The sequence below is a fragment of the Populus euphratica genome, unplaced genomic scaffold, assembly GCF_000495115.2.
Source record: "Populus euphratica unplaced genomic scaffold, PopEup_1.0 scaffold95.1, whole genome shotgun sequence".
NCBI classification, from domain to species: domain Eukaryota; kingdom Viridiplantae; phylum Streptophyta; class Magnoliopsida; order Malpighiales; family Salicaceae; genus Populus; species Populus euphratica.
Genome location: NW_011499885.1, coordinates 1,233,422 through 1,247,497, shown reverse-complemented (window position 1 = coordinate 1,247,497; position 14,076 = coordinate 1,233,422). Strand labels below are relative to the sequence as shown.

The 14,076-nt window shown below is 31.1% G+C and overlaps 1 long non-coding RNA gene across 1 annotated transcript; it reads left to right on the top strand.

Annotated features, from left to right (window-relative positions):
- The first annotated feature begins 2,802 nt into the window (after positions 1-2,802).
- On the top strand, positions 2,803-3,960 carry LOC105130210 (uncharacterized). Its single transcript, XR_843200.1, has 2 exons — positions 2,803-2,931; positions 3,675-3,960. It is a non-coding gene; the product is annotated as an uncharacterized LOC105130210 (long non-coding RNA).
- Positions 3,961-14,076: the final 10,116 nt, after the last annotated feature.

The following is a 14,076-nucleotide window of genomic DNA, read 5'->3' as shown; positions in this document are numbered from 1 at the left end:
TCCTTTTCATGGAGATCGTACTATATTAATATTATCATTTCATAATGATTGCTAGCTAAATTCATTATAATAAACACGTTTTATGTTAATTTTTAAGCTGTTTTAAATTAAAATTCATCTATACTACGAGCTATAGAATTAGAAAAAACAAAATTAAGGCTACTATAATTGAATGGCATCATCTAATCAGACTCTAGGCTGGATTGATGATAGGAATGCTCTCCCGATCTTCATTGTATATTAATTTAGCCCGGTGAAAATTAACAAGGGACAAAATAACTTACATTTCTGTTTTCTAATAATCAATTTTCGTGTTACCTTGGTCTCTCAGAGAACTCAGAATTATGTAAATTTAACTTGGCTAAAGTTATATTGGGGTCTTTTTAGTGAGATACGATGAAATTGTGAAAACTTTAGACTAAATTGATGTCATGTTTACGATCTTGGATAGGTTAAGTGACTAAGCTTAACAGTTAGTCTAGTGGGTTGATGAAATGAATTTTACAAGCTTTCCTACAAAACAAGTCTATGTAAGAACAAGAAATCCTCTTATATTTAAGTTAGTAAATTTATGACTAGAAGAATATATAAAGCTTGGAAGTGAGTAACAGAAAAGATGAGCAAGGTAGAAGGTGAGCATGAAGAGGAGCATAGGATTAGCAATGTGGCTTTATGACCTTGCATGATATGTTCTATTACATGTATGGAGTTTTGTTATGAAGATTTATTTTTGAGTTGTGTTGTATTGTGTTATTTATAGACATCAATTATATCAACTTATCTCATAAAAAGTAAAGTAATTATAGAAAACGATCTCGAAATGAGTAGAGAAAAATAAATACAATTGATGAAGAGTTTAACATTTGTAATTAATTGTTGTGTCTTGTTGTGCTATTAGTAAAGGGGTTTGTGTTAACAATGTTTTTTTGAGGTGATATATGCATAAAAAATAATTATTGATAGAAAATAAGGTGTCTCTGCTTCATATAGAAAATTTGATGTGCACTAGTGGATGATGCATAACAATATTCTAACACCTCAAAACTAAAAAAATACACTAAGATGTATGCGTATCTAGTAAAGATACCAAGTCGAGGTTAAGAAAACATGATGGGCAATTCATGGGCTTGGTAAAGAAAAGAATTAGATTGTTTGGGCTAGCTTGACTGGCTAATTTTTTTGTTAGTCTTGATGCACCATCATGATCAGAACATGATAAAAACCCTGAAGAGAAGATTACCATTATTTCCAACTTTCAAAGAGATGTGGCCGAGAGGCTAAGGTTCGATCCAGGCCACCAAGTGCACAGCATGATCTCATATATACATCATAAATATATGTATACAGTTTGTTGTTTTCTTTTATTTTGAATTTTAAATAACAACGCATAAGGCAATGAATTGAGTACGGAGAAGAGAGGAAAGAGAGAGGGGCTATGTTTTGATGGTAACATAAAGGATTTGAAAAATGGATGGACCTACAGTTTTTGGTCCTTCCATTCCATGATTGTTGTTCAAGGCCAACCTCGACTTTCTGTTCATATTACCTTTTATCAAAGAAAGCCCTAGAGAGGCTGATTCTAGTCCCTTGTCCAATGGACCACACCAAGTCTTAACCCCATAAAATTGCAAGATTGGACCCGAAAGGAATGTGCATCCACCAAAATAAATTAAAATGTGGAACCGTAAATGAATTTCAGGTAATATATATATATATATATATATGCGCACATAAAATATTATGCAAAAATTCTCACATAGGAGCATTTCTTTTCCTTTTTTCTTTCGAAATTCTCAGATTATGTTTTTTTTTTTTTCATTTGAAGGTTACAATTCAATCAAAAAAAAAAGTTGTCTTGTAGGCCTATAATTTTTTTCTTTAAAGGAGGGATAAACACTCTTGCTATCAATAACGAGTTTTTGGCCCCAATTACTGTTTACAATGCTAGACTTTCATTTTCTTCTTTTTATTCATTTTCTTTGCTTCTCCTTTTGGTATTTCTACATCGAGAGAGATAAGGAAAAGTTTAGAAGAATCTCAAGAAAAGAAAAGCTTAAAATTTAAAAGCCTAGAAAGTTACGATACCACAAACGAAACGACAAAAAAACAAAAGAAGAAGAAGGCTACGAACCTCATCTTATTTGTTCTCTCTTTAATATGCATACCCTATAATGGAAAGTTTTACATCACCAATTGGTGGTCTTGTCAAATGCATTTCCACTTACGGGCGAATAAATTGATTCAATTTCATATCTAATTTCATAGCTTTATTATCCAATGTGATCTCTAAAGGATTCAAACTTTTAAGGATTCCATAAAAAAGAAAAAAAAAAGATATTATTCATAGATTAGAATCTTTGATTTTTAAATAAAAAAATATTGTGATTATGTCATAGTTATAACCTTTAAATCTTCGATAATCACAATTTGACAACTACATCGATATAGATTATAAAAAAATTAATTTGATTAACAATTCAATCAATTTATTGATTTAGTTCAAGTAAAAACTTATTAACTTTTTTTTAAATTTTTTTTTATCAAATCCGAGCCAAACGGCAAGTTATTTTAAAAAAAAATTTTATCAAATCCGAGCCAAACGGCAAGTTTAATATCTCGGAGAGTGCATTGAAGAAGAAGAAGAAGAAGAGAAGAGAGAGACCAATTGTTGGGCTATAGGTCGAGGATGGGTTGAATGAGCTGGTGGATCCTTTGATGGGCTAGCATTTAAGCAGATACATCCATCAATTTACAATTTTTGCCCCTCCTTCTTACATCAAACTCAAATGTTAGAAGCTCAATTTGTAAATCCAACTCTAAATTACATTGCATCTGTCAAAATCCTAACTAGGCAGCACTCAATTTCGAGGCCTTTTTAGCAGTTGCCTACTGAATGTGGTGCCCAAAAGAAAATGACTTGGATAATGAATTGTGAGTCTCCGAAATTTCACTCCATCTCTCTATTTATTTTCGTTCATGAATAAGAGAAAAAATATTTTAATTTTTACAAAATCATTGTTTAAAATATAATTGTTAAAATGAAGATTTTTTCTCGCTGAAAACAAACGAAAACTATCACAATATAATGAATGATGCATGTTGTGTTCCAAGTAAAACCCAGTTCCTTTCAGACCCTCTCGCAATATAATATATGAGGCCAAATGTAGCAGAGCCCGCAATCATCAATCATAGCACTACGAGGGTTGATGAGTTGTTGATTTTACAGAGCGTATGGACCTTGAACAGTTTTGGTCAATCTTGACGTTTGATTTGAATGGAAGGGCCACATTATGAAATTAAATCGATAAAGGACTGGATTAACCTGTCAGAATATTTAGAGGACGAAAGAGGTCATTGAACCCTTAGAAGATTCCCCTTGCAGCCTTGCCTCGCTAGATCAAACCAGAGCTCCGAACGAAAAAAATTGAAAAAACACCCTTGGCTTTTGTTGCTAGATGAGCAACCATGTTGCTTAAAGATATGATTCTTATTTTGTTTGGTGATTCTGTAATTGGCCAATACTAGCTTCTTGTTTAGCCACTGAAAAATAATCACATTATTGTTTTGTGCAACATTAGAGTTTGATTATGATTATTGTACGTAGATACTGTAATTAAGTAAAGGGCTGCTGAGTCTTTCTTATCTTTTCTTTTTTTCCGAACTCTGGTTATCAGTTCTGGGAAGTATTGGTGATTTGGAGATACCCAGTGATGTTTTGTCGTCAATGAGACAAGCAAGGGCAGTGCCTCGCGAAGTCAAATACCTGAAAGGCAGGCTGTGGATTTGCGTAGACATATGCTCATGAGATGCTCAGAGAGTCACTTCTTTGCTATGTTTTTTTTTTTAACAAAAGCAGAGAAATAGAGGGTGGAGAGGGTGAATTGTTGAAAAACTCGGAGTGAAAATCAATGATCAACCTTTATTACTCGATGTATTTTAATTATTTTTTGGATTTCTGTATTTTCAGTTTTATTACCATGTTTGTAGGTGTTTTGATTTTGAGGGTTGCCTGTGTCTAGGGGACTCCAGATGTTTATTTTCTTAGGTTTAATCGTGCGTCAGCCCGTTTTATCACGCTTGGGTGATAAAATTGCAGGGAGAAGCCCCTCGTGCCATGCCACTTCACAATAAATTATCCGGACAAGGTGAACAGACCTGATACAGAGTACTGAAATAGCTATAGCAATTCAGTCATTGCCAGGGGTCTTGTCTGTCATGGTAGTGCTTGTAGTTTTAGGATATGTAGGGGAGTGGAGTTTAATTAACATGGCTTGGTTAAGGCATTTAGAGTTTCAGTGATGAAGATTCGAGGAAAGGCCAACTTCAAGAACCTTGAAATGTGGATAACTAGTTTATTGTCTGAAATGCCTGGGAGTGAGTTTTCCTGGCACCAGGCTTTGTTTTTTGAGTTCTGCTAAATAAAGCAGGGAAGTGGTAATTTTGTCGCAGCTGCTTCTTAAGAAGTTGCTATCAGAACCATGATATAATCAATCAATATCACATTTCACTTAATCAGCAGCCTCTTTAAACAATTCGGAAGCTTGGAACTAAGCACCATGTTTCTCGAAGAAGCACTTCATTTATGCTCCAAAATCTTGCATTTTTAGATGCTTGGTCAGCAGCCGAGGCACTTCTTAGGTCCTTCCTGAGGCCCTCCCTCCCCACTATAAGCTATTGGTCATCAGTGCATTTTTGCCTGGTCTACCATTTAAGTGACGCTTGCTTTCCCTGTCACAGGTTTATGTGGAGGCCTATACATGCCCCGGTGTTAGGTGCCATACATTTGATCCTTGTTTTGTTGCCCGGTCAAATGCAAATTACATTGCTATCTTCTCTTCAAGCCCCCCTTTTAGGCTGGACAAGTTTTAAAGGTATGAAAGCCATGGTGTCTCTGGGTTCCCCATTAAGTGCAATTTCAGCTTGGATGGTGAGGACCTTGTCTCTGGCTCCTCAGATGGTTCTTTTTACTAGAACACCTATAGGTCATCAGAGCTTGTCAAGAAAATCAAGGCATACGAGCAAGCATGCGTAAATGTTGTTTTCCACCCAGTTTTGCTTCCTGCTGTTGGAATGGGGATGCTTCAATATTTGAGTGAGCATTTTCACGATGGTTGATTCAACAGTTCCCCTGGGAACTTGGAGCAAACAAACAAAAAGGCAAATCCTGTAAGCAATTTTGTACCTTACGCGTGAATAGAAAGGCAAGAGCAATGAATTAAGCTGTAACGAGCCGTGGCTGCTATTCTGGCCTTAATTTGGTCTTGTTCATGCAGCCTTATTACGAGTGTCTTGTTTAAGCCTAAAAAATGGACATGTAGGATGTGAATTGCTCTATGTTCTAGCATTTACGGAGCTTTAGATTTTTGTGTGTGTGTTTGTGTCTGTATATATATATATATATATAAACCCTCTTCTAGAGAATTGATTGTTTTGACCCACAAAATATAGGGTTAAAAGGACCTTCCTTGTCACGATGTTTTCCAAGTGCAGTTGAAGTGATTGAAGTTGTCCAGTTAAAGCTCAAATCCTACTATCTGGAGATCAATAGATGTGCTTATTGTTGGAATTTGTGCTACAAGAAAGCACGCTGTTAGCCATGGTTGCCATCTACAAAATGTTTTCTGAATGTTTTGCCACTTTCAACACTTGCTTTCAAAAAGCCAGGAAGAAGCTCGAGCGGTTTCATCTGAGTGCTGTTTTCGAAAAAGGATTGTTAGTGCGGACAATGACACTCAAGTCGGCATCATCAAGTTGCAGGTTGCATATTGAATGATCGGGGAAAATTCTGTCACCATATGGATTATCAGCCTGTCTATTTATATGATAATGAGAGGCGTGATATGATTTTTCTTTTAACATCTTCATGCAGTTTTGCTTCCAGAGTGGATCTCTACCGGCCCACACACACGCACCCCATTGGGCCTGTCTTGAACCCTAGACTCATTTGGTTTATAATAATATAAAGATGACAACTATCCAGTTCGGAGCCAAAACTGCTCGGCATGACTTGAGGACGATTCAGTGCGGGGTTTTAAATTGAAATTTGAATGCATCTTTGAAGAAGGCAAGATATTACTTGTCATGTCATCTTGGTATTTCAATATTGCTCTTGGTCTTGTCCAGATACCTCTGATCCAAGCCTTCCCGTCTTCCATAAACCAGCTGAGGAGGTGATATGATGTGGGGGTGGGGTGATATTCAAAGCTGTGTTGATGTTCTCCCACCTCTCTTCCACGAGAAAGAGGATGGGGGGGGCCAAAAATTTCTAAAACTAGACATGAATATGCGCTCTCCTTTCCATTCTTCATGGGGGGCAATTTCAGGGGGACAAGACACACCACCTCCCTTTTTAGATGCATTTGCTCATGGGACCAATGATCTCCCAAGCTCCTATCTACTAACACCACCTCATGAACACAGACATAAGCCAAAAGAAAAATATACAAATAAATATCAGAAAAAATGCTTGTATCGATCTCCACGTTCCTTGCACTAACTAGAGAAAGCAGGCATTGAATTCTAAACATGAATGGTCCATGGCGCCTCCCAAGACGACTGTGTATTGGAATATATGATAATATCTAATCCTATTTAGGTGAGGGAACACAGTTAAGAACCTACTTGCCTATGTATATATAAATATATAATTAATTTTTCAACTTCCATATGAATATGTTCCCCACCTTACTTGGTCTCAAGCATCCCCCCTGCCTTCCCTCTCTATCTTCAAAATTAATCTCCTATATCTTTATTAATTTGTCACACCATGTTTTTTCAAAGACAAATCAAATGGGGTAAGAAAGGGAGGCTCAATGTGGGATGATGTTCAATCGATGGTAATGAAGCTCAAAAAAAGAATAAAAAAAGTAAACTAAAAAAATATGGCCCCCTACTCCCATATGGCTGCAATCATAATCCAAAAGAGAGATCTATTTTTCTTCATGTACTTGTTGTCAAGCGAGTGTTCGCCTTGCCAGGACCCACCGGCTAGCCTAACCGGCGACAAGAAACGATGGGCTGAAAGTTTTAACCTAAGCATAAGAAAACTTATATGCATCTAGGATTGGACAAGTAACTCAACATAGTCTAAATGACTATGATGGTGAGCAGCATTACGTTTTTCTTTTTTCTTCACTAGTTAGGCAACAGTAAACAACAATGAAAAGGGATGTGAGACTGGTTAACGATGGAGAATTGTTTGGAATCATAATACCCTAAAAAGCAAAGTAATTTTTATCTTTTGTTAATCTTGAGTTGTCTACCCTTTTCGATCCATCTTGTCTTGTTTTCAACTATAGATTAATGTATATCCTCTCCGAGCTACATGATAGGCCATGATCAAAATGTTTGGGTATCGGCACAAAGCGTAACACATCACCAGCCTTCCAATCCAGGCCCTAAAAAGCGAGCCGACAAACTCATTTTATTGGCATCACCATGTGATTTGTGGCCATTACCAAGTCTCTCCCATTCGGTTGGTTCTTCTTTTATGGCATCAAAGGCGATGAAATTTTAATAAATTTGGCAACGCACCGATCTATCATGATTTTTCTCGACTTCTTTAATTTACCCGTTTTGGAAATATTGCTTTATAAGGCCTTCTATGCAGGCCACTGTAGCCATTCGACAAGTTGCTCGCACGCTTTATTTTCGTTTTTAATCTTTTTCTTTTTTTTTATTGCGTTGTAGTATGCTAGCTAGCTAGATGCACAAACCTAGAGAAAACATGATTATAAGATCTAAAGCTTCAATTAACAAGAATTTACGTATGCTAATCATATCTTAAAAAGCTACGTGAAAGATGTTTACTATATATCACCAGTTCATGCCACCATGGTCTAGAAACTGAGTCCAGCTATATTGCTTTAGAATCTATGTGCCATGTACGTCTCTCATTTTAAAGCAAGATTTCTATTCAGCTTTTACAAAAGGGTTTTTTAGATTTAGTACCCCAACATCTAGACAAATAAGTTTCAGCCCAGCTACTATAGTTTATTTATTTTTGTCCTTTAAAAATATTTTTTATTTTAAATTAAATTTTTATTAGTTTTTTAAATTATTTTAATGTAATAATATTAAAAATAAAATTTAAAAAATAAAAAATTATTATTTTAATATATTTATAGATGAAAAGAAGATTAAAAAATAACCAACATTATTATATATTTCCCATGTAAAGTAAGCTCGTAGGCACCAGCAAGTCAGTGAATAATTACATGTTAGCTCATAATCAACAGAGATAAATTATTATACAATAGGGCACGTGTAGAGACCAAACCGTGTAATTAATTAATTGGTATAGTAATTAAATCTCAGTATTAATACTAATTACTAGATATTATCAGTACTCAATCGTGTATTGCCATTGGTTTAATTTGTCTACGCCAACCAAGTCAAGTAATATTTTTGGTTCAAATAAATTAAATTGATTAGTGTTGTGATGCGAATAAAATTAATTTTTTTAATATAATTTTTATTTTTAAATATTGGTAATATTTTTTTAGAAAACATTTAATCATAAATTTAAAATATCATGCATATTGAATAATATTTTTTATAAATATTAATACGATAACATATTAAATAATATTTTTAAAATATTAAAATGATAACATATTGGATTTCCCTATATTAACTTATAAAATCTACAGTCTAGATCATGAAACTATAATAATTATATAAAGAGTAAGTCAAAATAATTATGAATCTTAATTTCTAATCAATTCAATATTAAAGAATAAAATTAAAAAAATATTAAATTAAAAATAACACAAATAAATTTGGGTTAATCTACCAAACCCACTGGGTTAAAGAAAAGAATTGAAAAAAAAAATGAAATCCAATTCTAACCAATTTAATGTTGAAAGATGAAGTAAGAAAAATCAATTAAAAAATATAAAATAAAAAATAAAAATAACTCAAGTCAACTTGGACTAACTTGTTAAACCTGCTACCTGGATCATGAGACTATGATAATACTATAAAAAGTAAATCAAAATAATAATGAAGGCCAATTTCTAATCAACCCAATGTTGAAGGACTAAATCAAAAAAATTAAAAAAGCATAAAAAACTCGGGTTAACCTATCAAATCCGGTTGGGATACCCCCATAAAAAGTAAATCAAAAATAAATTATGAAACTCAATATTAACTAACTTAATGTTAAAGGATAAAATAAAAAAATCAATTAAAAAAATAACTCAAGTCAACAAGGGCTAACTTATTAAACTTGCTACTTAGGTCATGAGATTGTGATATCTTTATAAAAAAAAAATATAAAACTGCATTTCCAACAAATCCAATATCGAAGCTTAACTCAAGAAAAACAAATTAAATTTGTCAAACCAAGATAACTTCACAAAAAGTAAATTAAAAAAAAACACAAAACTCAATTTCTAAACAAATCTAATATTGAAGGATAAAAAAAATTAAATAAAAAGAAGAAGAAGAAGAAGATTGAGTTGTTGGAGGGTGAAATTTAGAAATGGTCCTAAAAATTGCACTAAGTCAACCTGGATTAATATGTCAAATATACGATCAGGTCATGAGATTGAATCAACACTATAGAAAAAAAATAAAAAAAATTATAAATCCCAACTAAACATATTAAATTAAAAAGGACCCAAAAATGAACAAGGTCATCTTGAATTAACCTCTCAAAACCAAAACTTGATTCATGAATTTAAAATAACTCATAAAAACAAAAATAAATATAAAACTCAATTTCCAACCAATTAGATATTAAAGGATAAAATTTAAAAAAAAATCAATTAGTGACCAGAAAAATAACTTGAGTCAACCTTAATTATTATATTACATCAACGAATTGATTTATAAGATCAAGATAAATGTATAGAAAGCAAATAAAAAATAATTATGATTACCCAATTCCAACAGATTTAATGTTAAAAGTTGAAATTAAAAAAAAATCTAAATTTGTGTCACCAATATATGATCTAACAAAATGAAAATTGAAAAAACAAATATGAAGGATGATTCCTAAAATAATCTATTCAAAGAATGAAATAAAAAAACTAAGATTTAGTTGTTGAACAACGAAATTAAAAAGAAAAAACTAAACTAAAAAGGCAAAAAAAAAATATAAACATTATTCTAATAAATAGAGTTTTGTGGGTCAGAGAAAAACATTTTAATGAAAAAAAAAACCTAGGCATTGCTAGAAAAAAAATTAAATTATATGGAATTGATCTGATGTAACCCAACTATTTTGGCGGGTCTAAAGGCAACATGCATGACTAGTAAGAACATGTCAGAGGTCAAACTAAATATTTAATATGAGATTTTTTTAATAAACATTAAAACAACAACATATTAGATTCATTTGAGTCAATTCGGGTTAACATTCCAATCTGTATACCAAGTTATGAGATCAAGGTAGCCTAATAAAAAGTAAATCAAAACAAATTATGGAGCTTGATTTTCAATAAACTCAATATTAAATGATAAAATTAAAAAATAATAATTAAAAAGGACCTAAAAATTAAAGCAAGTCAACTTGTGTTACGTTACGAAACTCGTGATCTTGATTATGAGACCAAGATAACTTGATAGAAAGAAAATTGAAACAAATTATAAAGCTCAACTTTCAATTTACCTAATATTGAAGTATGAAATTGAAATAAAAATTGATTAAAAAAACAAAAAAAAAAAACAACTCTATTCAACTAAATTAGGGATAATCTTGTAGAAAGCAAATTGAAATAGTTTATAAAGTTTAATTCTCAATCAATCTAAATTGAGAAGAAATGCAATAAAAATATGTTTTCCTTTAGTCTTTTGTTAACTATCTATTTGACTCATGTTATATCACATGTTAGATAATTGTTTTTTCAATACAAAAAAAATAATATGCAATCGTTTGCAATGACTTTTTTTACACAAAGAAAAAATTATAATAAAAAATAGAAAATCCTATACATGTTTTTAATTAAATAAATAAAAAATTATATATGATAATAAATATGAAAAAAAGTTATGAAAAAAAACTAAATACTAAATTGAAAAATTAAAAGAGATATATGATCTCGCAACAAAGGCAATGAACCCAGTTATATTGAATAATGATGTTTCTTGAAATCAATTTCTTATTGAATAGGATAATCATAAAAAAAAATAGCAAAACAAAGCATGATGGGACATTTTTTTAACACAAGAAAGAATTCCAATAATTATTAATTATTTTTTAGCAAAAAAAATGAATTTATAATCTAATACATACTAGAGGATTTGTTTTTTTAAAAGTATTGAGATGAAATCATATTGTCTCAACTTGTGTAAACACGAGTTAATTAGCTAAATCTGCAATCTAATACCAATTGAATCACTCTCCATGATTTTCCTCATGGAAAGTTATTTATGTATTATTTGCTAACAACATATTTTTTACAAACTTGAGAAGTTATAATTCAAGGAAGACCAATCATAATATTCTTTTGATGTAAAATTTTTAATCCACCAAAATTAAGATGTCCATAATGAAAAAACCATAATCATGTTTTCTTTTTTAATCTCATAGAAAAACATGAATGAGTAATATTTTGAAAAATAAAAAGGAAACAATTAATTTATCATCATCTTAACTTTAGCAATTAAGCTCAAATTATCAACTTCAATTCTACATACTTCATTTATTCTATAAATCCTTGTCCTTTTTGAAGTTGATCAATGCTAAGTAAATTTGTTTTTAATTCTAGAATAAAGAAAACATCCAATATGGTATGGACAATATTCTTCTTGGTTTAGATTGCTACCATTCCTTTTTTCACAACAAAAACTTTAGATTTATTACCAAACTTCATAAAATCTTAATAAGATTCATCTAAATTAAAGAAAACTACCTTATCTCAACTTATATGATAGCTACTTCTAGTATCCAAGTACTATAAATTTTGGTGATTTCTCTCGTTCATATGACAAGTCAACAATAATGACATTTCATCTCTTTTTTATGTAAAAATAGATTTTTTACCACCACTCTTATTCAAATTAGTTTGATAATCAAACTTATAATGTCCATACATGTGATAGTTAAAGCATTCAACTTTTAATTTGTTCAATAGCTTTAACTTGTAAAAAGTTAAATGATTGTTTTCATATCATTTTTTTCTTTGAAAATTAAAAGACTCATTATCTATAAGTTTTTCTATAAAATATATTGTTATTTTTATTATTTCCTATGCTTCTTCCTCTTCCTTGACCACCTCTTTGTGAGGTAGAAAAATAATTATTACACAAAACTCATAAAGCTTGCTTGTTTTTTTCTCTCTTGTTAATTCAACTTTTGCTTGTAAGGTAGTAAAGAACTTTGCAATTCATCATTGGAGAATTCATCAATATCCTTAAATTCCTCTATTGAGCACAAAATGAAATTGAATTTTGGTGTCAACAATCGAAGATTTTTTCAATGATGGTGATATCTTTGTTTTATAGCCATGGTTGCATCTTGTTAATGGTTGTTATTGTTTGTAAAAAATAAAATGTGACCAACTCTCCTATACTCATTCTTAGAAATTTAAATTTTGTTCAAAGTGTTTGAAGTTGATGCTTTTTTGCTCTAGCTATTCCCTAGTACTTGTTTTTCATTGATTCCAAATATCATTGGAGATATTTGTTAGAGAATAATATAACTCATATTTTAAAATATAATCTAAAAGCTTAAATTTTTAGGTTAAACTGGTCTTTGACATGGTATTAGAATTATAATGATTAAGTGGTCATAAGTTTGAATTTCACCACTACCATTTACTTGATAAAAATTAAGTACAAGGTAATGTGGATTTATATAAGTTTCAAGTCCAAAAAACTTTCACTTAATAAGTTTCAAATCCAAAAAACTTTCACTTAAAAGGATATGTTAGAAAATAATATAAATTATATCTTGAAACCTAAAAGTTTAAGTTTTTAGGTTGAAATAGTTCTTTGACAGTATTTTTTTCTAAAATACTTTTCAAGATTAATCAGTCAATTGATTGGAAAAATAATATTTTAACTTAAAATCTTTTAATTTCTGTCCTTCTATCTTTGTTTTTTTTTTTACACAGCATTTATTGTTGATCCAAATGGTAATTCAATTATTCTCTAAGAAAACATTTTTTTAATACTCTTTAGACCTTAAAACATCATCCACTAACATGCTCTAATTACCATAATATCCATCAAAACATGGAATGGCAAGTTGAACAAAGTTATTGAAGCCATGATTTAAGTTATTTATTTTTAATGATTTTGAAATTATTGCCACAACAATTTGAGGTTCTTTTCTGTTGTTATTGGAAGCTAACTTGTTGCCTTGTTTGCTGAGATTTTATTGTTGCAAAAGAACTCATAACTTTTCCTGCTGCTACCAAGAGTTTATCTTGCTCCATTGATCTCTTAATCAATCTAAACTTTTATACTGAATGTTAGAAACTAAACAAACAAGTATTTGAAGCTTCAAAGATTTTATTGATTAATTCAGAACTCTTAAAATTCTAAATACATTGGCTTTTATATTTATAGATAGATTAAAACCTCCAACAATCATAATCTAGACAATATTCTAATCAACTAGTTCAATAAAAAATTTGTTAGAATTCTTTTTAATTCTTACATAAACTAGAATTTTATCTAAGAAAAACCCAACACAAGAGAAGAATCCAAGTCATTTGCTTTTAATTACAGTGCAAATTGTTGCCTCAAAATTACGATTTGTACACAGTAATATACTCTTCTTCTTTTTTTATTGAGAGAGAGAGAGAGAGTGTGTGTGTGGGATATTTGTAGACTGTCACTACAATTATTCCTCCACTTGCAATATCAAAAAAAAAAACAAAAAGCATTAGTCCTCGATTAATCATGTCTTTAATGATATTCAATTTTTTACACTCCACTAATTTAACCAAACCAAGTATCAGAAGAGATTTAATGGCTCATAATCCGAAATTAGTGAGAATCGAACAATGGTTCCTGGATAGACCACTTTACGACTAGATCATAACCAATGGTTGTGGCACATATTTCATGGGTTCCCTTGTATGTTTATCCATAAACAAAAACACTGTAACGGTGTTCTCAAAT